Source organism: Copadichromis virginalis, linkage group LG10 (genome assembly GCF_057382275.1).
Source record: "Copadichromis virginalis isolate Kocher_CV1m ecotype Utaka linkage group LG10, C_Virginalis_male_GT1.1, whole genome shotgun sequence".
NCBI classification, from domain to species: Eukaryota; Metazoa; Chordata; class Actinopteri; order Cichliformes; family Cichlidae; genus Copadichromis; species Copadichromis virginalis.
Window position 1 is genome coordinate 26,693,556 of NC_140627.1, and position 19,966 is coordinate 26,713,521.

At 42.9% G+C, this 19,966-nt stretch overlaps 23 non-coding genes across 23 annotated transcripts; all 23 read left to right on the plus strand.

The window, feature by feature from the left end:
* Positions 1-4: 4 nt before the first annotated feature.
* On the plus strand, positions 5-93 carry trnay-gua (transfer RNA tyrosine (anticodon GUA)). The gene is given in 2 exon segments: positions 5-41; positions 58-93. It is a non-coding gene; the product is annotated as a tRNA-Tyr (tRNA).
* Positions 94-877: 784 nt separating this feature from the next.
* Positions 878-966, plus strand: trnay-gua (transfer RNA tyrosine (anticodon GUA)). Its single transcript is given in 2 exon segments — positions 878-914; positions 931-966. It is a non-coding gene; the product is annotated as a tRNA-Tyr (tRNA).
* A 784-nt stretch (positions 967-1,750) lies between these two features.
* Positions 1,751-1,839, plus strand: trnay-gua (transfer RNA tyrosine (anticodon GUA)). Its single transcript is given in 2 exon segments — positions 1,751-1,787; positions 1,804-1,839. It is a non-coding gene; the product is annotated as a tRNA-Tyr (tRNA).
* Positions 1,840-2,621: 782 nt separating this feature from the next.
* trnay-gua (transfer RNA tyrosine (anticodon GUA)) lies at positions 2,622-2,710 on the plus strand. The gene is given in 2 exon segments: positions 2,622-2,658; positions 2,675-2,710. It is a non-coding gene; the product is annotated as a tRNA-Tyr (tRNA).
* Positions 2,711-3,494: 784 nt separating this feature from the next.
* trnay-gua (transfer RNA tyrosine (anticodon GUA)) lies at positions 3,495-3,583 on the plus strand. The gene is given in 2 exon segments: positions 3,495-3,531; positions 3,548-3,583. It is a non-coding gene; the product is annotated as a tRNA-Tyr (tRNA).
* A 784-nt stretch (positions 3,584-4,367) lies between these two features.
* trnay-gua (transfer RNA tyrosine (anticodon GUA)) lies at positions 4,368-4,456 on the plus strand. Its single transcript is given in 2 exon segments — positions 4,368-4,404; positions 4,421-4,456. It is a non-coding gene; the product is annotated as a tRNA-Tyr (tRNA).
* A 784-nt stretch (positions 4,457-5,240) lies between these two features.
* On the plus strand, positions 5,241-5,329 carry trnay-gua (transfer RNA tyrosine (anticodon GUA)). Its single transcript is given in 2 exon segments — positions 5,241-5,277; positions 5,294-5,329. It is a non-coding gene; the product is annotated as a tRNA-Tyr (tRNA).
* A 784-nt stretch (positions 5,330-6,113) lies between these two features.
* Positions 6,114-6,202, plus strand: trnay-gua (transfer RNA tyrosine (anticodon GUA)). Its single transcript is given in 2 exon segments — positions 6,114-6,150; positions 6,167-6,202. It is a non-coding gene; the product is annotated as a tRNA-Tyr (tRNA).
* A 784-nt stretch (positions 6,203-6,986) lies between these two features.
* Positions 6,987-7,075, plus strand: trnay-gua (transfer RNA tyrosine (anticodon GUA)). The gene is given in 2 exon segments: positions 6,987-7,023; positions 7,040-7,075. It is a non-coding gene; the product is annotated as a tRNA-Tyr (tRNA).
* A 784-nt stretch (positions 7,076-7,859) lies between these two features.
* Positions 7,860-7,948, plus strand: trnay-gua (transfer RNA tyrosine (anticodon GUA)). The gene is given in 2 exon segments: positions 7,860-7,896; positions 7,913-7,948. It is a non-coding gene; the product is annotated as a tRNA-Tyr (tRNA).
* Positions 7,949-8,732: 784 nt separating this feature from the next.
* On the plus strand, positions 8,733-8,821 carry trnay-gua (transfer RNA tyrosine (anticodon GUA)). Its single transcript is given in 2 exon segments — positions 8,733-8,769; positions 8,786-8,821. It is a non-coding gene; the product is annotated as a tRNA-Tyr (tRNA).
* A 784-nt stretch (positions 8,822-9,605) lies between these two features.
* trnay-gua (transfer RNA tyrosine (anticodon GUA)) lies at positions 9,606-9,694 on the plus strand. The gene is given in 2 exon segments: positions 9,606-9,642; positions 9,659-9,694. It is a non-coding gene; the product is annotated as a tRNA-Tyr (tRNA).
* Positions 9,695-10,478: 784 nt separating this feature from the next.
* On the plus strand, positions 10,479-10,567 carry trnay-gua (transfer RNA tyrosine (anticodon GUA)). Its single transcript is given in 2 exon segments — positions 10,479-10,515; positions 10,532-10,567. It is a non-coding gene; the product is annotated as a tRNA-Tyr (tRNA).
* Positions 10,568-11,351: 784 nt separating this feature from the next.
* Positions 11,352-11,440, plus strand: trnay-gua (transfer RNA tyrosine (anticodon GUA)). Its single transcript is given in 2 exon segments — positions 11,352-11,388; positions 11,405-11,440. It is a non-coding gene; the product is annotated as a tRNA-Tyr (tRNA).
* Positions 11,441-12,224: 784 nt separating this feature from the next.
* On the plus strand, positions 12,225-12,313 carry trnay-gua (transfer RNA tyrosine (anticodon GUA)). The gene is given in 2 exon segments: positions 12,225-12,261; positions 12,278-12,313. It is a non-coding gene; the product is annotated as a tRNA-Tyr (tRNA).
* Positions 12,314-13,097: 784 nt separating this feature from the next.
* On the plus strand, positions 13,098-13,186 carry trnay-gua (transfer RNA tyrosine (anticodon GUA)). The gene is given in 2 exon segments: positions 13,098-13,134; positions 13,151-13,186. It is a non-coding gene; the product is annotated as a tRNA-Tyr (tRNA).
* Positions 13,187-13,970: 784 nt separating this feature from the next.
* trnay-gua (transfer RNA tyrosine (anticodon GUA)) lies at positions 13,971-14,059 on the plus strand. Its single transcript is given in 2 exon segments — positions 13,971-14,007; positions 14,024-14,059. It is a non-coding gene; the product is annotated as a tRNA-Tyr (tRNA).
* A 784-nt stretch (positions 14,060-14,843) lies between these two features.
* On the plus strand, positions 14,844-14,932 carry trnay-gua (transfer RNA tyrosine (anticodon GUA)). The gene is given in 2 exon segments: positions 14,844-14,880; positions 14,897-14,932. It is a non-coding gene; the product is annotated as a tRNA-Tyr (tRNA).
* A 784-nt stretch (positions 14,933-15,716) lies between these two features.
* On the plus strand, positions 15,717-15,805 carry trnay-gua (transfer RNA tyrosine (anticodon GUA)). Its single transcript is given in 2 exon segments — positions 15,717-15,753; positions 15,770-15,805. It is a non-coding gene; the product is annotated as a tRNA-Tyr (tRNA).
* A 774-nt stretch (positions 15,806-16,579) lies between these two features.
* trnay-gua (transfer RNA tyrosine (anticodon GUA)) lies at positions 16,580-16,668 on the plus strand. Its single transcript is given in 2 exon segments — positions 16,580-16,616; positions 16,633-16,668. It is a non-coding gene; the product is annotated as a tRNA-Tyr (tRNA).
* A 784-nt stretch (positions 16,669-17,452) lies between these two features.
* Positions 17,453-17,541, plus strand: trnay-gua (transfer RNA tyrosine (anticodon GUA)). Its single transcript is given in 2 exon segments — positions 17,453-17,489; positions 17,506-17,541. It is a non-coding gene; the product is annotated as a tRNA-Tyr (tRNA).
* Positions 17,542-18,325: 784 nt separating this feature from the next.
* Positions 18,326-18,414, plus strand: trnay-gua (transfer RNA tyrosine (anticodon GUA)). Its single transcript is given in 2 exon segments — positions 18,326-18,362; positions 18,379-18,414. It is a non-coding gene; the product is annotated as a tRNA-Tyr (tRNA).
* A 784-nt stretch (positions 18,415-19,198) lies between these two features.
* trnay-gua (transfer RNA tyrosine (anticodon GUA)) lies at positions 19,199-19,287 on the plus strand. Its single transcript is given in 2 exon segments — positions 19,199-19,235; positions 19,252-19,287. It is a non-coding gene; the product is annotated as a tRNA-Tyr (tRNA).
* Positions 19,288-19,966: the final 679 nt, after the last annotated feature.

Genomic DNA, 19,966 nt, shown 5'->3' on the forward strand with positions numbered 1-19,966 from the left:
GACCCCTTCGATAGCTCAGTTGGTAGAGCGGAGGACTGTAGGTGTATGGGAACAGGAATCCTTAGGTCGCTGGTTCAACTCCTGCTCGGAGGAGATTTTACAATACCTTCTGTCTGTTCTGATTGAACGCAGCTAAAAACGAAAAAATTGATTGCAATGGCGTGTAATACCATTTCATAGTATAGCTGTACTCCTTTGAGTGATCAGTTGGAAAAGCAAAGACTTCTCTGTGTGTTGGAAGAAGACATGTTTCCTCCCACTTTACTCTAGTTTTCAGTCAGAAAGTAGGGCCAAGTCCTTAGGTCAAAAAAGACTGATCTACATTAAAGGTCGCTGACATTAAACTCCCACCGTCCTACAATCAAGTATACATTTGAGGGACACTGTAGGTGTATGGGAAATATCAAAACAGCTTCCTGTACTCCCTTTGACTTGATAAGGTGAAGGGTTCTAAGTCAGTAGCTATAGGTGCCCATGCAGTGTAACACACAGCGAACATAAGACATGTTCCAGACAGGTTAGGACAATTTTCAGAGAAAAAGTTGGGTGCAATCCCATGGTCCAACAGCGTTGGATCTACCAACAGTAAGGTAAGTGACATTCAAAAAAACACAGTCCTATGCTCTAGTATCAATTTCTCAAAATTGCTCCCTGTACTCCCCTGCGTCTGAACGCAGCCCAAGAGTTGGAAAAAGGAAGGATACTCATGTTGATGTGAAATATGTTCAGTGCCTCAGGCATGAAGGAACATGTAGACTCAGACAGATACAGTTTTGTTATGTTCAAGTCCTTGCAACATAGAATTCTTGCAAAACACAGACTCTGTTAGGTCCCATGTATCCGATGGTCCAACAAACCAGACACTGCACATGTGACCCCTTCGATAGCTCAGTTGGTAGAGCGGAGGACTGTAGGTGTATGGGAACAGGAATCCTTAGTTCGCTGGTTCAACTCCGGCTCGGAGGAGATTTTACAATACCTTCTGTCTGTTCTGCTTGAACGCAGCTAAAAACGAAAAAATTGATTGCAATGGCGTGTAATACCATTTCATAGTATAGCTGTACTCCTTTGAGTGATCAGTTGGAAAAGCAAAGACTTCTCTGTGTGTTGGAAGAAGACATGTTTCCTCCCACTTTACTCTAGTTTTCAGTCAGAAAGTAGGGCCAAGTCCTTAGGTCAAAAAAGACTGATCTACATTAAAGGTCGCTGACATTAAACTCCCACCGTCCTACAATCAAGTATACATTTGAGGGACACTGTAGGTGTATGGGAAATATCAAAACAGCTTCCTGTACTCCCTTTGACTTGATAAGGTGAAGGGTTCTAAGTCAGTAGCTATAGGTGCCCATGCAGTGTAACACACAGCGAACATAAGACATGTTCCAGACAGGTTAGGACAATTTTCAGAGAAAAAGTTGGGTGCAATCCCATGGTCCAACAGCGTTGGATCTACCAACAGTAAGGTAAGTGACATTCAAAAAAACACAGTCCTATGCTCTAGTATCAATTTCTCAAAATTGCTCCCTGTACTCCCCTGCGTCTGAACGCAGCCCAAGAGTTGGAAAAAGGAAGGATACTCATGTTGATGTGAAATATGTTCAGTGCCTCAGGCATGAAGGAACATGTAGAGTCAGACAGATACAGTTTTGTTATGTTCAAGTCCTTGCAACATGGAATTCTTGCAAAACACAGACTCTGTTAGGTCCCATGTATCCGATGGTCCAACAAACCAGACACTGCACATGTGACCCCTTCGATAGCTCAGTTGGTAGAGCGGAGGACTGTAGGTGTATGGGAACAGGAATCCTTAGGTCGCTGGTTCAACTCCGGCTCGGAGGAGATTTTACAATACCTTCTGTCTGTTCTGCTTGAACGCAGCTAAAAACGAAAAAATTGATTGCAATGGCGTGTAATACCATTTCATAGTATAGCTGTACTCCTTTGAGTGATCAGTTGGAAAAGCAAACACTTCTCTGTGTGTTGGAAGAAGACATGTTTCCTCCCACTTTACTCTAGTTTTCAGTCAGAAAGTAGGGCCAAGTCCTTAGGTCAAAAAAGACTGATCTACATTAAAGGTCACTGACATTAAACTCCCACCGTCCTACAATCAAGTATACATTTGAGGGACACTGTAGGTGTATGGGAAATATCAAAACAGCTTCCTGTACTCCCTTTGACTTGATAAGGTGAAGGGTTCTAAGTCAGTAGCTATAGGTGCCCATGCAGTGTAACACACAGCGAACATAAGACATGTTCCAGACAGGTTAGGACAATTTTCAGAGAAAAAGTTGGGTGCAATCCCATGGTCCAACAGCGCTGGATCTACCAACAGTAAGGTAAGTGACATTCAAAAAAACACAGTCCTATGCTCTAGTATCAATTTCTCAAAATTGCTCCCTGTACTCCCCTGCGTCTGAACTCAGCCCAAGAGTTGGAAAAAGGAAGGATACTCATGTTGATGTGAAATATGTTCAGTGCCTCAGGCATGAAGGAACATGTAGAGTCAGACAGATACAGTTTTGTTATGTTCAAGTCCTTGCAACATGGAATTCTTGCAAAACACACTCTGTTAGGTCCCATGTATCCGATGGTCCAACAAACCAGACACTGCACATGTGATCCCTTCGATAGCTCAGTTGGTAGAGCGGAGGACTGTAGGTGTATGGGAACAGGAATCCTTAGGTCGCTGGTTCAACTCCGGCTCGGAGGAGATTTTACAATACCTTCTGTCTGTTCTGCTTGAACGCAGCTAAAAACGAAAAAATTGATTGCAATGGCGTGTAATACCATTTCATAGTATAGCTGTACTCCTTTGAGTGATCAGTTGGAAAAGCAAAGACTTCTCTGTGTGTTGGAAGAAGACATGTTTCCTCCCACTTTACTCTAGTTTTCAGTCAGAAAGTAGGGCCAAGTCCTTAGGTCAAAAAAGACTGATCTACATTAAAGGTCGCTGACATTAAACTCCCACCGTCCTACAATCAAGTATACATTTGAGGGACACTGTAGGTGTATGGGAAATATCAAAACAGCTTCCTGTACTCCCTTTGACTTGATAAGGTGAAGGGTTCTAAGTCAGTAGCTATAGGTGCCCATGCAGTGTAACACACAGCGAACATAAGACATGTTCCAGACAGGTTAGGACAATTTTCAGAGAAAAAGTTGGGTGCAATCCCATGGTCCAACAGCGTTGGATCTACCAACAGTAAGGTAAGTGACATTCAAAAAAACACAGTCCTATGCTCTAGTATCAATTTCTCAAAATTGCTCCCTGTACTCCCCTGCGTCTGAACGCAGCCCAAGAGTTGGAAAAAGGAAGGATACTCATGTTGATGTGAAATATGTTCAGTGCCTCAGGCATGAAGGAACATGTAGAGTCAGACAGATACAGTTTTGTTATGTTCAAGTCCTTGCAACATGGAATTCTTGCAAAACACAGACTCTGTTAGGTCCCATGTATCCGATGGTCCAACAAACCAGACACTGAACATGTGATCCCTTCGATAGCTCAGTTGGTAGAGCGGAGGACTGTAGGTGTATGGGAACAGGAATCCTTAGGTCGCTGGTTCAACTCCGGCTCGGAGGAGATTTTACAATACCTTCTGTCTGTTCTGATTGAACGCAGCTAAAAACGAAAAAATTGATTGCAATGGCGTGTAATACCATTTCATAGTATAGCTGTACTCCTTTGAGTGATCAGTTGGAAAAGCAAAGACTTCTCTGTGTGTTGGAAGAAGACATGTTTCCTCCCACTTTACTCTAGTTTTCAGTCAGAAAGTAGGGCCAAGTCCTTAGGTCAAAAAAGACTGATCTACATTAAAGGTCGCTGACATTAAACTCCCACCGTCCTACAATCAAGTATACATTTGAGGGACACTGTAGGTGTATGGGAAATATCAAAACAGCTTCCTGTACTCCCTTTGACTTGATAAGGTGAAGGGTTCTAAGTCAGTAGCTATAGGTGCCCATGCAGTGTAACACACAGCGAACATAAGACATGTTCCAGACAGGTTAGGACAATTTTCAGAGAAAAAGTTGGGTGCAATCCCATGGTCCAACAGCGTTGGATCTACCAACAGTAAGGTAAGTGACATTCAAAAAAACACAGTCCTATGCTCTAGTATCAATTTCTCAAAATTGCTCCCTGTACTCCCCTGCGTCTGAACGCAGCCCAAGAGTTGGAAAAAGGAAGGATACTCATGTTGATGTGAAATATGTTCAGTGCCTCAGGCATGAAGGAACATGTAGAGTCAGACAGATACAGTTTTGTTATGTTCAAGTCCTTGCAACATGGAATTCTTGCAAAACACAGACTCTGTTAGGTCCCATGTATCCGATGGTCCAACAAACCAGACACTGAAGATGTGATCCCTTCGATAGCTCAGTTGGTAGAGCGGAGGACTGTAGGTGTATGGGAACAGGAATCCTTAGGTCGCTGGTTCAACTCCGGCTCGGAGGAGATTTTACAATACCTTCTGTCTGTTCTGATTGAACGCAGCTAAAAACGAAAAAATTGATTGCAATGGCGTGTAATACCATTTCATAGTATAGCTGTACTCCTTTGAGTGATCAGTTGGAAAAGCAAAGACTTCTCTGTGTGTTGGAAGAAGACATGTTTCCTCCCACTTTACTCTAGTTTTCAGTCAGAAAGTAGGGCCAAGTCCTTAGGTCAAAAAAGACTGATCTACATTAAAGGTCGCTGACATTAAACTCCCACCGTCCTACAATCAAGTATACATTTGAGGGACACTGTAGGTGTATGGGAAATATCAAAACAGCTTCCTGTACTCCCTTTGACTTGATAAGGTGAAGGGTTCTAAGTCAGTAGCTATAGGTGCCCATGCAGTGTAACACACAGCGAACATAAGACATGTTCCAGACAGGTTAGGACAATTTTCAGAGAAAAAGTTGGGTGCAATCCCATGGTCCAACAGCGTTGGATCTACCAACAGTAAGGTAAGTGACATTCAAAAAAACACAGTCCTATGCTCTAGTATCAATTTCTCAAAATTGCTCCCTGTACTCCCCTGCGTCTGAACGCAGCCCAAGAGTTGGAAAAAGGAAGGATACTCATGTTGATGTGAAATATGTTCAGTGCCTCAGGCATGAAGGAACATGTAGAGTCAGACAGATACAGTTTTGTTATGTTCAAGTCCTTGCAACATGGAATTCTTGCAAAACACAGACTCTGTTAGGTCCCATGTATCCGATGGTCCAACAAACCAGACACTGCACATGTGACCCCTTCGATAGCTCAGTTGGTAGAGCGGAGGACTGTAGGTGTATGGGAACAGGAATCCTTAGGTCGCTGGTTCAACTCCGGCTCGGAGGAGATTTTACAATACCTTCTGTCTGTTCTGATTGAACGCAGCTAAAAACGAAAAAATTGATTGCAATGGCGTGTAATACCATTTCATAGTATAGCTGTACTCCTTTGAGTGATCAGTTGGAAAAGCAAAGACTTCTCTGTGTGTTGGAAGAAGACATGTTTCCTCCCACTTTACTCTAGTTTTCAGTCAGAAAGTAGGGCCAAGTCCTTAGGTCAAAAAAGACTGATCTACATTAAAGGTCGCTGACATTAAACTCCCACCGTCCTACAATCAAGTATACATTTGAGGGACACTGTAGGTGTATGGGAAATATCAAAACAGCTTCCTGTACTCCCTTTGACTTGATAAGGTGAAGGGTTCTAAGTCAGTAGCTATAGGTGCCCATGCAGTGTAACACACAGCGAACATAAGACATGTTCCAGACAGGTTAGGACAATTTTCAGAGAAAAAGTTGGGTGCAATCCCATGGTCCAACAGCGCTGGATCTACCAACAGTAAGGTAAGTGACATTCAAAAAAACACAGTCCTATGCTCTAGTATCAATTTCTCAAAATTGCTCCCTGTACTCCCCTGCGTCTGAACTCAGCCCAAGAGTTGGAAAAAGGAAGGATACTCATGTTGATGTGAAATATGTTCAGTGCCTCAGGCATGAAGGAACATGTAGAGTCAGACAGATACAGTTTTGTTATGTTCAAGTCCTTGCAACATGGAATTCTTGCAAAACACAGACTCTGTTAGGTCCCATGTATCCGATGGTCCAACAAACCAGACACTGCACATGTGATCCCTTCGATAGCTCAGTTGGTAGAGCGGAGGACTGTAGGTGTATGGGAACAGGAATCCTTAGGTCGCTGGTTCAACTCCAGCTCGGAGGAGATTTTACAATACCTTCTGTCTGTTCTGATTGAACGCAGCTAAAAACGAAAAAATTGATTGCAATGGCGTGTAATACCATTTCATAGTATAGCTGTACTCCTTTGAGTGATCAGTTGGAAAAGCAAAGACTTCTCTGTGTGTTGGAAGAAGACATGTTTCCTCCCACTTTACTCTAGTTTTCAGTCAGAAAGTAGGGCCAAGTCCTTAGGTCAAAAAAGACTGATCTACATTAAAGGTCGCTGACATTAAACTCCCACCGTCCTACAATCAAGTATACATTTGAGGGACACTGTAGGTGTATGGGAAATATCAAAACAGCTTCCTGTACTCCCTTTGACTTGATAAGGTGAAGGGTTCTAAGTCAGTAGCTATAGGTGCCCATGCAGTGTAACACACAGCGAACATAAGACATGTTCCAGACAGGTTAGGACAATTTTCAGAGAAAAAGTTGGGTGCAATCCCATGGTCCAACAGCGTTGGATCTACCAACAGTAAGGTAAGTGACATTCAAAAAAACACAGTCCTATGCTCTAGTATCAATTTCTCAAAATTGCTCCCTGTACTCCCCTGCGTCTGAACGCAGCCCAAGAGTTGGAAAAAGGAAGGATACTCATGTTGATGTGAAATATGTTCAGTGCCTCAGGCATGAAGGAACATGTAGAGTCAGACAGATACAGTTTTGTTATGTTCAAGTCCTTGCAACATGGAATTCTTGCAAAACACAGACTCTGTTAGGTCCCATGTATCCGATGGTCCAACAAACCAGACACCGCACATGTGACCCCTTCGATAGCTCAGTTGGTAGAGCGGAGGACTGTAGGTGTATGGGAACAGGAATCCTTAGGTCGCTGGTTCAACTCCGGCTCGGAGGAGATTTTACAATACCTTCTGTCTGTTCTGATTGAACGCAGCTAAAAACGAAAAAATTGATTGCAATGGCGTGTAATACCATTTCATAGTATAGCTGTACTCCTTTGAGTGATCAGTTGGAAAAGCAAAGACTTCTCTGTGTGTTGGAAGAAGACATGTTTCCTCCCACTTTACTCTAGTTTTCAGTCAGAAAGTAGGGCCAAGTCCTTAGGTCAAAAAAGACTGATCTACATTAAAGGTCACTGACATTAAACTCCCACCGTCCTACAATCAAGTATACATTTGAGGGACACTGTAGGTGTATGGGAAATATCAAAACAGCTTCCTGTACTCCCTTTGACTTGATAAGGTGAAGGGTTCTAAGTCAGTAGCTATAGGTGCCCATGCAGTGTAACACACAGCGAACATAAGACATGTTCCAGACAGGTTAGGACAATTTTCAGAGAAAAAGTTGGGTGCAATCCCATGGTCCAACAGCGCTGGATCTACCAACAGTAAGGTAAGTGACATTCAAAAAAACACAGTCCTATGCTCTAGTATCAATTTCTCAAAATTGCTCCCTGTACTCCCCTGCGTCTGAACTCAGCCCAAGAGTTGGAAAAAGGAAGGATACTCATGTTGATGTGAAATATGTTCAGTGCCTCAGGCATGAAGGAACATGTAGAGTCAGACAGATACAGTTTTGTTATGTTCAAGTCCTTGCAACATGGAATTCTTGCAAAACACAGACTCTGTTAGGTCCCATGTATCCGATGGTCCAACAAACCAGACACTGCACATGTGACCCCTTCGATAGCTCAGTTGGTAGAGCGGAGGACTGTAGGTGTATGGGAACAGGAATCCTTAGGTCGCTGGTTCAACTCCGCCTCGGAGGAGATTTTACAATACCTTCTGTCTGTTCTGATTGAACGCAGCTAAAAACGAAAAAATTGATTGCAATGGCGTGTAATACCATTTCATAGTATAGCTGTACTCCTTTGAGTGATCAGTTGGAAAAGCAAAGACTTCTCTGTGTGTTGGAAGAAGACATGTTTTCTCCCACTTTACTCTAGTTTTCAGTCAGAAAGTAGGGCCAAGTCCTTAGGTCAAAAAAGACTGATCTACATTAAAGGTCGCTGACATTAAACTCCCACCGTCCTACAATCAAGTATACATTTGAGGGACACTGTAGGTGTATGGGAAATATCAAAACAGCTTCCTGTACTCCCTTTGACTTGATAAGGTGAAGGGTTCTAAGTCAGTAGCTATAGGTGCCCATGCAGTGTAACACACAGCGAACATAAGACATGTTCCAGACAGGTTAGGACAATTTTCAGAGAAAAAGTTGGGTGCAATCCCATGGTCCAACAGCATTGGATCTACCAACAGTAAGGTAAGTGACATTCAAAAAAACACAGTCCTATGCTCTAGTATCAATTTCTCAAAATTGCTCCCTGTACTCCCCTGCGTCTGAACGCAGCCCAAGAGTTGGAAAAAGGAAGGATACTCATGTTGATGTGAAATATGTTCAGTGCCTCAGGCATGAAGGAACATGTAGAGTCAGACAGATACAGTTTTGTTATGTTCAAGTCCTTGCAACATGGAATTCTTGCAAAACACAGACTCTGTTAGGTCCCATGTATCCGATGGTCCAACAAACCAGACACTGCACATGTGATCCCTTCGATAGCTCAGTTGGTAGAGCGGAGGACTGTAGGTGTATGGGAACAGGAATCCTTAGGTCGCTGGTTCAACTCCGGCTCGGAGGAGATTTTACAATACCTTCTGTCTGTTCTGCTTGAACGCAGCTAAAAACGAAAAAATTGATTGCAATGGCGTGTAATACCATTTCATAGTATAGCTGTACTCCTTTGAGTGATCAGTTGGAAAAGCAAAGACTTCTCTGTGTGTTGGAAGAAGACATGTTTCCTCCCACTTTACTCTAGTTTTCAGTCAGAAAGTAGGGCCAAGTCCTTAGGTCAAAAAAGACTGATCTACATTAAAGGTCGCTGACATTAAACTCCCACCGTCCTACAATCAAGTATACATTTGAGGGACACTGTAGGTGTATGGGAAATATCAAAACAGCTTCCTGTACTCCCTTTGACTTGATAAGGTGAAGGGTTCTAAGTCAGTAGCTATAGGTGCCCATGCAGTGTAACACACAGCGAACATAAGACATGTTCCAGACAGGTTAGGACAATTTTCAGAGAAAAAGTTGGGTGCAATCCCATGGTCCAACAGCGTTGGATCTACCAACAGTAAGGTAAGTGACATTCAAAAAAACACAGTCCTATGCTCTAGTATCAATTTCTCAAAATTGCTCCCTGTACTCCCCTGCGTCTGAACGCAGCCCAAGAGTTGGAAAAAGGAAGGATACTCATGTTGATGTGAAATATGTTCAGTGCCTCAGGCATGAAGGAACATGTAGAGTCAGACAGATACAGTTTTGTTATGTTCAAGTCCTTGCAACATGGAATTCTTGCAAAACACAGACTCTGTTAGGTCCCATGTATCCGATGGTCCAACAAACCAGACACTGAACATGTGATCCCTTCGATAGCTCAGTTGGTAGAGCGGAGGACTGTAGGTGTATGGGAACAGGAATCCTTAGGTCGCTGGTTCAACTCCGGCTCGGAGGAGATTTTACAATACCTTCTGTCTGTTCTGATTGAACGCAGCTAAAAACGAAAAAATTGATTGCAATGGCGTGTAATACCATTTCATAGTATAGCTGTACTCCTTTGAGTGATCAGTTGGAAAAGCAAAGACTTCTCTGTGTGTTGGAAGAAGACATGTTTCCTCCCACTTTACTCTAGTTTTCAGTCAGAAAGTAGGGCCAAGTCCTTAGGTCAAAAAAGACTGATCTACATTAAAGGTCGCTGACATTAAACTCCCACCGTCCTACAATCAAGTATACATTTGAGGGACACTGTAGGTGTATGGGAAATATCAAAACAGCTTCCTGTACTCCCTTTGACTTGATAAGGTGAAGGGTTCTAAGTCAGTAGCTATAGGTGCCCATGCAGTGTAACACACAGCGAACATAAGACATGTTCCAGACAGGTTAGGACAATTTTCAGAGAAAAAGTTGGGTGCAATCCCATGGTCCAACAGCGTTGGATCTACCAACAGTAAGGTAAGTGACATTCAAAAAAACACAGTCCTATGCTCTAGTATCAATTTCTCAAAATTGCTCCCTGTACTCCCCTGCGTCTGAACGCAGCCCAAGAGTTGGAAAAAGGAAGGATACTCATGTTGATGTGAAATATGTTCAGTGCCTCAGGCATGAAGGAACATGTAGAGTCAGACAGATACAGTTTTGTTATGTTCAAGTCCTTGCAACATGGAATTCTTGCAAAACACAGACTCTGTTAGGTCCCATGTATCCGATGGTCCAACAAACCAGACACTGAAGATGTGATCCCTTCGATAGCTCAGTTGGTAGAGTGGAGGACTGTAGGTGTATGGGAACAGGAATCCTTAGGTCGCTGGTTCAACTCCGGCTCGGAGGAGATTTTACAATACCTTCTGTCTGTTCTGATTGAACGCAGCTAAAAACGAAAAAATTGATTGCAATGGCGTGTAATACCATTTCATAGTATAGCTGTACTCCTTTGAGTGATCAGTTGGAAAAGCAAAGACTTCTCTGTGTGTTGGAAGAAGACATGTTTCCTCCCACTTTACTCTAGTTTTCAGTCAGAAAGTAGGGCCAAGTCCTTAGGTCAAAAAAGACTGATCTACATTAAAGGTCGCTGACATTAAACTCCCACCGTCCTACAATCAAGTATACATTTGAGGGACACTGTAGGTGTGTGGGAAATATCAAAACAGCTTCCTGTACTCCCTTTGGCTTGATAAGGTGAAGGGTTCTAAGTCAGTAGCTATAGGTGCCCATGCAGTGTAACACACAGCGAACATAAGACATGTTCCAGACAGGTTAGGACAATTTTCAGAGAAAAAGTTGGGTGCAATCCCATGGTCCAACAGCGCTGGATCTACCAACAGTAAGGTAAGTGACATTCAAAAAAACACAGTCCTATGCTCTAGTATCAATTTCTCAAAATTGCTCCCTGTACTCCCCTGCGTCTGAACTCAGCCCAAGAGTTGGAAAAAGGAAGGATACTCATGTTGATGTGAAATATGTTCAGTGCCTCAGGCATGAAGGAACATGTAGAGTCAGACAGATACAGTTTTGTTATGTTCAAGTCCTTGCAACATGGAATTCTTGCAAAACACAGACTCTGTTAGGTCCCATGTATCCGATGGTCCAACAAACCAGACACTGCACATGTGATCCCTTCGATAGCTCAGTTGGTAGAGCGGAGGACTGTAGGTGTATGGGAACAGGAATCCTTAGGTCGCTGGTTCAACTCCGGCTCGGAGGAGATTTTACAATACCTTCTATCTGTTCTGATTGAACGCAGCTAAAAACGAAAAAATTGATTGCAATGGCGTGTAATACCATTTCATAGTATAGCTGTACTCCTTTGAGTGATCAGTTGGAAAAGCAAAGACTTCTCTGTGTGTTGGAAGAAGACATGTTTCCTCCCACTTTACTCTAGTTTTCAGTCAGAAAGTAGGGCCAAGTCCTTAGGTCAAAAAAGACTGATCTACATTAAAGGTCGCTGACATTAAACTCCCACCGTCCTACAATCAAGTATACATTTGAGGGACACTGTAGGTGTATGGGAAATATCAAAACAGCTTCCTGTACTCCCTTTGACTTGATAAGGTGAAGGGTTCTAAGTCAGTAGCTATAGGTGCCCATGCAGTGTAACACACAGCGAACATAAGACATGTTCCAGACAGGTTAGGACAATTTTCAGAGAAAAAGTTGGGTGCAATCCCATGGTCCAACAGCGTTGGATCTACCAACAGTAAGGTAAGTGACATTCAAAAAAACACAGTCCTATGCTCTAGTATCAATTTCTCAAAATTGCTCCCTGTACTCCCCTGCGTCTGAACGCAGCCCAAGAGTTGGAAAAAGGAAGGATACTCATGTTGATGTGAAATATGTTCAGTGCCTCAGGCATGAAGGAACATGTAGAGTCAGACAGATACAGTTTTGTTATGTTCAAGTCCTTGCAACATGGAATTCTTGCAAAACACAGACTCTGTTAGGTCCCATGTATCCGATGGTCCAACAAACCAGACACTGAACATGTGATCCCTTCGATAGCTCAGTTGGTAGAGCGGAGGACTGTAGGTGTATGGGAACAGGAATCCTTAGGTCGCTGGTTCAACTCCGGCTCGGAGGAGATTTTACAATACCTTCTGTCTGTTCTGATTGAACGCAGCTAAAAACGAAAAAATTGATTGCAATGGCGTGTAATACCATTTCATAGTATAGCTGTACTCCTTTGAGTGATCAGTTGGAAAAGCAAAGACTTCTCTGTGTGTTGGAAGAAGACATGTTTCCTCCCACTTTACTCTAGTTTTCAGTCAGAAAGTAGGGCCAAGTCCTTAGGTCAAAAAAGACTGATCTACATTAAAGGTCGCTGACATTAAACTCCCACCGTCCTACAATCAAGTATACATTTGAGGGACACTGTAGGTGTATGGGAAATATCAAAACAGCTTCCTGTACTCCCTTTGACTTGATAAGGTGAAGGGTTCTAAGTCAGTAGCTATAGGTGCCCATGCAGTGTAACACACAGCGAACATAAGACATGTTCCAGACAGGTTAGGACAATTTTCAGAGAAAAAGTTGGGTGCAATCCCATGGTCCAACAGCGTTGGATCTACCAACAGTAAGGTAAGTGACATTCAAAAAAACACAGTCCTATGCTCTAGTATCAATTTCTCAAAATTGCTCCCTGTACTCCCCTGCGTCTGAACGCAGCCCAAGAGTTGGAAAAAGGAAGGATACTCATGTTGATGTGAAATATGTTCAGTGCCTCAGGCATGAAGGAACATGTAGAGTCAGACAGATACAGTTTTGTTATGTTCAAGTCCTTGCAACATGGAATTCTTGCAAAACACAGACTCTGTTAGGTCCCATGTATCCGATGGTCCAACAAACCAGACACTGCACATGTGACCCCTTCGATAGCTCAGTTGGTAGAGCGGAGGACTGTAGGTGTATGGGAACAGGAATCCTTAGGTCGCTGGTTCAACTCCGGCTCGGAGGAGATTTTACAATACCTTCTGTCTGTTCTGATTGAACGCAGCTAAAAACGAAAAAATTGATTGCAATGGCGTGTAATACCATTTCATAGTATAGCTGTACTCCTTTGAGTGATCAGTTGGAAAAGCAAAGACTTCTCTGTGTGTTGGAAGAAGACATGTTTCCTCCCACTTTACTCTAGTTTTCAGTCAGAAAGTAGGGCCAAGTCCTTAGGTCAAAAAAGACTGATCTACATTAAAGGTCGCTGACATTAAACTCCCACCGTCCTACAATCAAGTATACATTTGAGGGACACTGTAGGTGTATGGGAAATATCAAAACAGCTTCCTGTACTCCCTTTGACTTGATAAGGTGAAGGGTTCTAAGTCAGTAGCTATAGGTGCCCATGCAGTGTAACACACAGCGAACATAAGACATGTTCCAGACAGGTTAGGACAATTTTCAGAGAAAAAGTTGGGTGCAATCCCATGGTCCAACAGCGTTGGATCTACCAACAGTAAGGTAAGTGACATTCAAAAAAACACAGTCCTATGCTCTAGTATCAATTTCTCAAAATTGCTCCCTGTACTCCCCTGCGTCTGAACGCAGCCCAAGAGTTGGAAAAAGGAAGGATACTCATGTTGATGTGAAATATGTTCAGTGCCTCAGGCATGAAGGAACATGTAGAGTCAGACAGATACAGTTTTGTTATGTTCAAGTCCTTGCAACATGGAATTCTTGCAAAACACAGACTCTGTTAGGTCCCATGTATCCGATGGTCCAACAAACCAGACACTGCACATGTGAGCCCTTCGATAGCTCAGTTGGTAGAGCGGAGGACTGTAGGTGTATGGGAACAGGAATCCTTAGGTCGCTGGTTCAACTCCGGCTCGGAGGAGATTTTACAATACCTTCTGTCTGTTCTGATTGAACGCAGCTAAAAACGAAAAAATTGATTGCAATGGCGTGTAATACCATTTCATAGTATAGCTGTACTCCTTTGAGTGATCAGTTGGAAAAGCAAAGACTTCTCTGTGTGTTGGAAGAAGACATGTTTCCTCCCACTTTACTCTAGTTTTCAGTCAGAAAGTAGGGCCAAGTCCTTAGGTCAAAAAAGACTGATCTACATTAAAGGTCGCTGACATTAAACTCCCACCGTCCTACAATCAAGTATACATTTGAGGGACACTGTAGGTGTATGGGAAATATCAAAACAGCTTCCTGTACTCCCTTTGACTTGATAAGGTGAAGGGTTCTAAGTCAGTAGCTATAGGTGCCCATGCAGTGTAACACACAGCGAACATAAGACATGTTCCAGACAGGTTAGGACAATTTTCAGAGAAAAAGTTGGGTGCAATCCCATGGTCCAACAGCGCTGGATCTACCAACAGTAAGGTAAGTGACATTCAAAAAAACACAGTCCTATGCTCTAGTATCAATTTCTCAAAATTGCTCCCTGTACTCCCCTGCGTCTGAACTCAGCCCAAGAGTTGGAAAAAGGAAGGATACTCATGTTGATGTGAAATATGTTCAGTGCCTCAGGCATGAAGGAACATGTAGAGTCAGACAGATACAGTTTTGTTATGTTCAAGTCCTTGCAACATGGAATTCTTGCAAAACACAGACTCTGTTAGGTCCCATGTATCCGATGGTCCAACAAACCAGACACTGCACATGTGATCCCTTCGATAGCTCAGTTGGTAGAGCGGAGGACTGTAGGTGTATGGGAACAGGAATCCTTAGGTCGCTGGTTCAACTCCGGCTCGGAGGAGATTTTACAATACCTTCTATCTGTTCTGATTGAACGCAGCTAAAAACGAAAAAATTGATTGCAATGGCGTGTAATACCATTTCATAGTATAGCTGTACTCCTTTGAGTGATCAGTTGGAAAAGCAAAGACTTCTCTGTGTGTTGGAAGAAGACATGTTTCCTCCCACTTTACTCTAGTTTTCAGTCAGAAAGTAGGGCCAAGTCCTTAGGTCAAAAAAGACTGATCTACATTAAAGGTCGCTGACATTAAACTCCCACCGTCCTACAATCAAGTATACATTTGAGGGACACTGTAGGTGTATGGGAAATATCAAAACAGCTTCCTGTACTCCCTTTGACTTGATAAGGTGAAGGGTTCTAAGTCAGTAGCTATAGGTGCCCATGCAGTGTAACACACAGCGAACATAAGACATGTTCCAGACAGGTTAGGACAATTTTCAGAGAAAAAGTTGGGTGCAATCCCATGGTCCAACAGCGTTGGATCTACCAACAGTAAGGTAAGTGACATTCAAAAAAACACAGTCCTATGCTCTAGTATCAATTTCTCAAAATTGCTCCCTGTACTCCCCTGCATCTGAACGCAGCCCAAGAGTTGGAAAAAGGAAGGATACTCATGTTGATGTGAAATATGTTCAGTGCCTCAGGCATGAAGGAACATGTAGAGTCAGACAGATACAGTTTTGTTATGTTCAAGTCCTTGCAACATGGAATTCTTGCAAAACACAGACTCTGTTAGGTCCCATGTATCCGATGGTCCAACAAACCAGACACTGCACATGTGATCCCTTCGATAGCTCAGTTGGTAGAGCGGAGGACTGTAGGTGTATGGGAACAGGAATCCTTAGGTCGCTGGTTCAACTCCGGCTCGGAGGAGATTTTACAATACCTTCTGTCTGTTCTGATTGAACGCAGCTAAAAACGAAAAAATTGATTGCAATGGCGTGTAATACCATTTCATAGTATAGCTGTACTCCTTTGAGTGATCAGTTGGAAAAGCAAAGACTTCTCTGTGTGTTGGAAGAAGACATGTTTCCTCCCACTTTACTCTAGTTTTCAGTCAGAAAGTAGGGCCAAGTCCTTAGGTCAAAAAAGACTGATCTACATTAAAGGTCGCTGACATTAAACTCCCACCGTCCTACAATCAAGTATACATTTGAGGGACACTGTAGGTGTATGGGAAATATCAAAACAGCTTCCTGTACTCCCTTTGACTTGATAAGGTGAAGGGTTCTAAGTCAGTGCCCATGCAGTGTAACACACAGCGAACATAAGACATGTTCCAGACAGGTTAGGACAATTTTCAGAGAAAAAGTTGGGTGCAATCCCATGGTCCAACAGCGTTGGATCTACCAACAGTAAGGTAAGTGACATTCAAAAAAACACAGTCCTATGCTCTAGTATCAATTTCTCAAAATTGCTCCCTGTACTCCCCTGCGTCTGAACGCAGCCCAAGAGTTGGAAAAAGGAAGGATACTCATGTTGATGTGAAATATGTTCAGTGCCTCAGGCATGAAGGAACATGTAGAGTCAGACAGATACAGTTTTGTTATGTTCAAGTCCTTGCAACATGGAATTCTTGCAAAACACAGACTCTGTTAGGTCCCATGTATCCGATGGTCCAACAAACCAGACACTGAACATGTGATCCCTTCGATAGCTCAGTTGGTAGAGCGGAGGACTGTAGGTGTATGGGAACAGGAATCCTTAGGTCGCTGGTTCAACTCAATCTCGGAGGAGATTTTACAATACCTTCTGTCTGTTCTGATTGAACGCAGCTAAAAACGAAAAAATTGATTGCAATGGCGTGTAATACCATTTCATAGTATAGCTGTACTCCTTTGAGTGATCAGTTGGAAAAGCAAAGACTTCTCTGTGTGTTGGAAGAAGACATGTTTCCTCCCACTTTACTCTAGTTTTCAGTCAGAAAGTAGGGCCAAGTCCTTAGGTCAAAAAAGACTGATCTACATTAAAGGTCGCTGACATTAAACTCCCACCGTCCTACAATCAAGTATACATTTGAGGGACACTGTAGGTGTATGGGAAATATCAAAACAGCTTCCTGTACTCCCTTTGACTTGATAAGGTGAAGGGTTCTAAGTCAGTAGCTATAGGTGCCCATGCAGTGTAACACACAGCGAACATAAGACATGTTCCAGACAGGTTAGGACAATTTTCAGAGAAAAAGTTGGGTGCAATCCCATGGTCCAACAGCGTTGGATCTACCAACAGTAAGGTAAGTGACATTCAAAAAAACACAGTCCTATGCTCTAGTATCAATTTCTCAAAATTGCTCCCTGTACTCCCCTGCGTCTGAACGCAGCCCAAGAGTTGGAAAAAGGAAGGATACTCATGTTGATGTGAAATATGTTCAGTGCCTCAGGCATGAAGGAACATGTAGAGTCAGACAGATACAGTTTTGTTATGTTCAAGTCCTTGCAACATGGAATTCTTGCAAAACACAGACTCTGTTAGGTCCCATGTATCCGATGGTCCAACAAACCAGACACTGAAGATGTGATCCCTTCGATAGCTCAGTTGGTAGAGCGGAGGACTGTAGGTGTATGGGAACAGGAATCCTTAGGTCGCTGGTTCAACTCCGGCTCGGAGGAGATTTTACAATACCTTCTGTCTGTTCTGATTGAACGCAGCTAAAAACGAAAAAATTGATTGCAATGGCGTGTAATACCATTTCATAGTATAGCTGTACTCCTTTGAGTGATCAGTTGGAAAAGCAAAGACTTCTCTGTGTGTTGGAAGAAGACATGTTTCCTCCCACTTTACTCTAGTTTTCAGTCAGAAAGTAGGGCCAAGTCCTTAGGTCAAAAAAGACTGATCTACATTAAAGGTCGCTGACATTAAACTCCCACCGTCCTACAATCAAGTATACATTTGAGGGACACTGTAGGTGTATGGGAAATATCAAAACAGCTTCCTGTACTCCCTTTGACTTGATAAGGTGAAGGGTTCTAAGTCAGTAGCTATAGGTGCCCATGCAGTGTAACACACAGCGAACATAAGACATGTTCCAGACAGGTTAGGACAATTTTCAGAGAAAAAGTTGGGTGCAATCCCATGGTCCAACAGCGTTGGATCTACCAACAGTAAGGTAAGTGACATTCAAAAAAACACAGTCCTATGCTCTAGTATCAATTTCTCAAAATTGCTCCCTGTACTCCCCTGCGTCTGAACGCAGCCCAAGAGTTGGAAAAAGGAAGGATACTCATGTTGATGTGAAATATGTTCAGTGCCTCAGGCATGAAGGAACATGTAGAGTCAGACAGATACAGTTTTGTTATGTTCAAGTCCTTGCAACATGGAATTCTTGCAAAACACAGACTCTGTTAGGTCCCATGTATCCGATGGTCCAACAAACCAGACACTGCACATGTGACCCCTTCGATAGCTCAGTTGGTAGAGCGGAGGACTGTAGGTGTATGGGAACAGGAATCCTTAGGTCGCTGGTTCAACTCCGGCTCGGAGGAGATTTTACAATACCTTCTGTCTGTTCTGATTGAACGCAGCTAAAAACGAAAAAATTGATTGCAATGGCGTGTAATACCATTTCATAGTATAGCTGTACTCCTTTGAGTGATCAGTTGGAAAAGCAAAGACTTCTCTGTGTGTTGGAAGAAGACATGTTTCCTCCCACTTTACTCTAGTTTTCAGTCAGAAAGTAGGGCCAAGTCCTTAGGTCAAAAAAGACTGATCTACATTAAAGGTCGCTGACATTAAACTCCCACCGTCCTACAATCAAGTATACATTTGAGGGACACTGTAGGTGTATGGGAAATATCAAAACAGCTTCCTGTACTCCCTTTGACTTGATAAGGTGAAGGGTTCTAAGTCAGTAGCTATAGGTGCCCATGCAGTGTAACACACAGCGAACATAAGACATGTTCCAGACAGGTTAGGACAATTTTCAGAGAAAAAGTTGGGTGCAATCCCATGGTCCAACAGCGCTGGATCTACCAACAGTAAGGTAAGTGACATTCAAAAAAACACAGTCCTATGCTCTAGTATCAATTTCTCAAAATTGCTCCCTGTACTCCCCTGCGTCTGAACTCAGCCCAAGAGTTGGAAAAAGGAAGGATACTCATGTTGATGTGAAATATGTTCAGTGCCTCAGGCATGAAGGAACATGTAGAGTCAGACAGATACAGTTTTGTTATGTTCAAGTCCTTGCAACATGGAATTCTTGCAAAACACAGACTCTGTTAGGTCCCATGTATCCGATGGTCCAACAAACCAGACACTGCACATGTGATCCCTTCGATAGCTCAGTTGGTAGAGCGGAGGACTGTAGGTGTATGGGAACAGGAATCCTTAGGTCGCTGGTTCAACTCCGGCTCGGAGGAGATTTTACAATACCTTCTATCTGTTCTGATTGAACGCAGCTAAAAACGAAAAAATTGATTGCAATGGCGTGTAATACCATTTCATAGTATAGCTGTACTCCTTTGAGTGATCAGTTGGAAAAGCAAAGACTTCTCTGTGTGTTGGAAGAAGACATGTTTCCTCCCACTTTACTCTAGTTTTCAGTCAGAAAGTAGGGCCAAGTCCTTAGGTCAAAAAAGACTGATCTACATTAAAGGTCGCTGACATTAAACTCCCACCGTCCTACAATCAAGTATACATTTGAGGGACACTGTAGGTGTATGGGAAATATCAAAACAGCTTCCTGTACTCCCTTTGACTTGATAAGGTGAAGGGTTCTAAGTCAGTAGCTATAGGTGCCCATGCAGTGTAACACACAGCGAACATAAGACATGTTCCAGACAGGTTAGGACAATTTTCAGAGAAAAAGTTGGGTGCAATCCCATGGTCCAACAGCGTTGGATCTACCAACAGTAAGGTAAGTGACATTCAAAAAAACACAGTCCTATGCTCTAGTATCAATTTCTCAAAATTGCTCCCTGTACTCCCCTGCATCTGAACGCAGCCCAAGAGTTGGAAAAAGGAAGGATACTCATGTTGATGTGAAATATGTTCAGTGCCTCAGGCATGAAGGAACATGTAGAGTCAGACAGATACAGT